The sequence below is a fragment of the Penaeus japonicus genome, unplaced genomic scaffold, assembly GCF_977035675.1.
Source record: "Penaeus japonicus unplaced genomic scaffold, GWHDUDI00000001_assembly GWHDUDI00000006, whole genome shotgun sequence".
Taxonomy (NCBI): domain Eukaryota; kingdom Metazoa; phylum Arthropoda; class Malacostraca; order Decapoda; family Penaeidae; genus Penaeus; species Penaeus japonicus.
The window spans coordinates 27,949,950-27,954,949 of NW_028234408.1; the positions used below are offsets into that span (position 1 = coordinate 27,949,950).

Here is a 5,000-nt window from a genome sequence, read left to right on the forward strand (position 1 = left end):
CTATTGCATTAAGGACAAGTGGCCTCCTATCAGATGTTTTGTCAGGTACAGTGTTAATTTCAAAAGCCATCAATTATTTGGGTGCTGTTAACACTGGTTGTGTTAAGATGGAAGACAGGTTGAGTAATGAAAGATAAAATTATTGTGGCAATAATAGTTTGTATGACAAAATTGAGTTACTTGCCTTTCCTACCCTATCCTCTAGATTAAAGGCAGAGGATGGAAGGCAAAGGGAAATATTGGTTCAGAGAAGTTTTGAGTGTTGTGCTAAATTCTAAATTTTGTAAAACCTTGGATTTCAGAATATTCTACGGAATAAGGAATAACATATTATTTATGTCAGCATAGGTTAGGACATCAATCTACTCTAGTAAGAGTATGTAAATGACAAACTTGTGTTAAAATATTTAACATAATAAAAATAGACAATCACTAAAATTGGGATAGATTTTTCATTTTTCTTTCTGTATCATCAAAAATGTGAAATTTGGCTTTGCCTTTTCTCAGACTCTTTCCCTTTCAATCTTAGAATGAGAAAATTTAACCTAAATTTTTACATTTATGATTTTACTAATCTTTGGGAGTGACTTTGCTTATTCTTTTGACCATATCCAAAACCCCTGATTCCCTTAAAGTTTTCCTCTAGATCACTTGGGAATGGTTTAGCCCATTAAACTTAGCTCATATATCATAATATAATGTTCAATTCTCATAAATTGGTTATCATATTGTGATCATAAGATATTTACATCGAGTTGTAATATTTTTAGGAATAAATTTCCCTCTAGACAGTCTTTTTCTTCTTTTTCTTTTTTTCTTTCACTTAAAACAGGTATGGAATTCAGCTTTTCACATGAATATTGTACTCAGTTGGTTTAGGTATATCTGATAATTTTCTACCTTGCAGAATCTCTCTTAACCTATTCAGTACTGGGAATGTGAATAAGATGATGATACAAAAATATGTCAAGTTTAGGGAGGCATAATTGTGCCAACACAGGTAAATCTTTTGACTAAGTAGAATCTGTAATATGATTGTTCTTTAAAGCACATTAGGAGAAATAGTTATACTCAATGACTAATGACGGGTATCATCATTATAATTACTATAATTGGTGTATTTTTTTCCAAAATGGGTTTACTTTAAAATTCCAGAGAAAGAGGGCACCACTTTCTCTTAGCACTAGCAGGAAAGAAAGCCTGGAAGGGCACCTATCCATGGTCTCTATCAAACACTAGCTTCAGCAAGAAGCCTACCTCCAGCTCCAAAGTACCATATGCACCATCTGCAATGTGCTCCTGTGCCAGCTTTATTCTGAGGCATTTGCAGCCATAAGCACTGGTTGCTTTCCTCTTCTCCATCCCATTGTGTTTTTTCTATTAGGGATGGTTATTTCTCTCATATTTACTTATAAAAATGAAAATCTACAACAAAAATAAAGTTGAATTTTGCTATCCCATAAAACTGAAATACTTCTGTCAGACTCCGTATAAAGAACATAATTAGCTGATATGGACTATAATACAACTTTAAACTGATCACAATAATGAGAAAACCTGTCAGATAACATGCAAGCCTCATAATACAGTACAGCAAAATAAATGACCAACATGAAGACTCTAGTATCAAGTATCTAGTACATGAATGAGAGTGCCATTCCCTTGATCTGAAATAATACCCACTTGATGTGCCAGGCAAGTGGCACTGGTGCCCTAGTTGAAGTCATACAAAGCAAATATATGCCACATATCCAAGTGAAGTTTGCTGTACGCACTCTTAATTATTTTAGGGGGGGGGGGGAGAGAGGAACCCTCTCAATGTCTTCCCCCTTTAAGTATAATTTGTGTTTCCTTTAATGGGTGTGTGTGCTTATGTATGTATGCCTTTATCCTTGATGCTGACTTTCGACTATAAGAACCTGTATGCTAATAAAAATTCAAAATCTCAACTTGGCACAACCAAGGAATTCAATCAAAACAAATGGCATAAACTGTTTCAAATGCCCTTAGGGTGTAAAAGTTTGGTTAGGAGAAAATGCAATTTGAAGTTTAGGCACTTCCTTTTATCTATCTTTTTTCTTCTTCTTTTACATTGTGGGGTCAGATATAGTGTTGTTCAATTTAAAATTAATAATGAAGCTCAAAGTATAAATTTTCAATGCAACCGATTTTCAAAAAAATTATCTTTACATTTCCACTTTATTGAGGACTTAATAGAAAACGATTTTGAATGCCCACATTTTTTGCTTTTCTTTTCAGGTAAGGAAACACAATATTTGGATACATTCCTTAAGTACATCAGACATGCATACAGGCTACAATTAGAAACAGAAATAAATACTTCTCATTAGAAAAAATAATAATCCACATTCTTTCAAAACAGGTCTAAAAAAAGGGTTATTGTGACATATTCTAATATAATATAATAAATCCAGATAAACTGTTAGAATGAAGTGGCAATACTTCAATTGTGAGGGCATGGTAAATCTTATCTTCCAAATTTCTGTGGGAGGTACTCAACTCAATGTGTACGGGTGTCATGACATACATGATGGCACCAATTTGGCCTAAAAGACGGCATTGATTAGGCAGGGGAAAGACCTCTGTTGATACATGTGTTTTTAGATATTCAGTCTCATTCACACCTTTCTATATATATATATATATATATATATATATAGATATAATATATATATATATTATATATATATATATATAATATATATATAAGATATATATATAGAAATATATATATACATAAATATATAAATATGTATATATATTAAATATATATATATTATATATAACTATATATATATATTAGAAATACATAAAAACATATATTATATATATAAATATATTATGATTAGAAATATAAATAATATAATTATGATTATTATATATAGTACTAAATATATAATATTATAAGTAATATAACATATATATTTATATTATGAATATATATAAATATATTATATATTAAATATAGATAAATATATATATATATATATTAATATATATATAAAATAATATATATATTAAATATATAGATATATTATATATATATATTATATATATATATATATATATATTATAATATATATATATATATATATATATTTATAGATAGAAAATCATATATATATATAATATATTATATATATACACCTTTATAGAAATATATATTTATACATATATATATATTTATTTATACATATATAAATCAATATATACATATTAATACATATAAAAATATATATATAAGTAAATATATATATAAATATATATAAACATATATATACGTATACTATCATATATATATATATATAAATATATATATATATATATATATATACTAATATAAATATATTATACTGTGTACATATAATAAATTTAGATATATATATATATAATAGATAATATATATATATATAAACTATATATACTCTGTATCATAAATAATAAAGATAAAATATATATATAAATATATATATATATATATATATTATATATTATATATAATATTAAATATATATAAATATAATTATATATTATATAAATAATATATATAAAAAATATATGTATATAAAAAAAAATCAAATAAATAAATATATATATATTCTATACATATAAATATACGTATATAAATATATATATACATATATACATATTTTTATACTTATACATAAAAAAAATAAATATATATATACATATATATATATATATATATATATATATATATATATATATATATATATATATATATATATAGATATATAGAGTTCAGTTCAGACAGATATGCGAAGGGCTATATGCTCAAGGCGGCCCGGCCTCTGCCAGCTATGAGTGCTGACTCATCTTCTGATATATAGAGATATAGATATCTATATAGATATATATATTTATATATATATATATATTTTATATATACATATATATATTTATATATATACATGTATACTTATATATATATATATATATATATATATATATATATATATAGATAGATAGATAGATAGATATATAGAAATATAGATATATAGAAATATAGATATATAGAAATAAAGATATATAGAAATATAGATATATACACATATATAAATATATATATATGCATACATATAAACATATATATGTATAAATAAATAAATAAATATATAAATAAATGAATAAATATATAAATATACATATATATAAATATATATATATAAATAAATAAATAAATAAATAAATATAAATATATATATATATATATAAATGAATAAATATATACATAATAAATAAATACATAATATAAATAATAATAAATATATATAGATATACATTTATACATATAAATATATATTAATTATATATATAAATATATATATAAATTATATATATTAATATATAATATAATTAAATACATAACAATATCAAAATATATATATATATTATATATATATTATATACTTATATATATATCTCTAATATATATATATATGTATATATTATACATATACATATACCTAAGTATATAAATAAATATATATCTATATATATTTAATTTATACATTCTTTATAAAAAAGTATTAAATGTACATATTTAATATATATATTTATATATATAATTATATAAAACATTATATACATATAATATATTAATATCAATATACATATACTAATATATAAAAGATATATATACAATATATCATAGTAAATATACATAAAATATATATATTGATATATATAAGATATATTAATGTATATAAAATATATAGTAATATATATATATATATATATATAATATATATATATGAATTATATAATAATATATCATAACTATATATAAATATTTAAACTATATTATATATATAGATATATAAATATAAAATATATATATATATATATATGAATATGTAATAAACATATACATATAACAGAAAATTATATCTATCTATAGTATATATTATTTATTATACAAGTTATATATATATTTAAAGGTATATATGTTATATATC

General features: G+C 21.8%; 1 protein-coding gene across 16 annotated transcripts in view; it reads right to left on the minus strand.

Moving 5' to 3' along the window:
• The window catches only part of LOC122253160 (putative divalent cation/proton antiporter TMEM165), a 54,397-nt gene that overhangs the window by 39,630 nt on the left and 9,767 nt on the right, over nucleotides 1–5,000 (minus strand). The gene's annotated exons all lie outside the window — the stretch shown is intronic.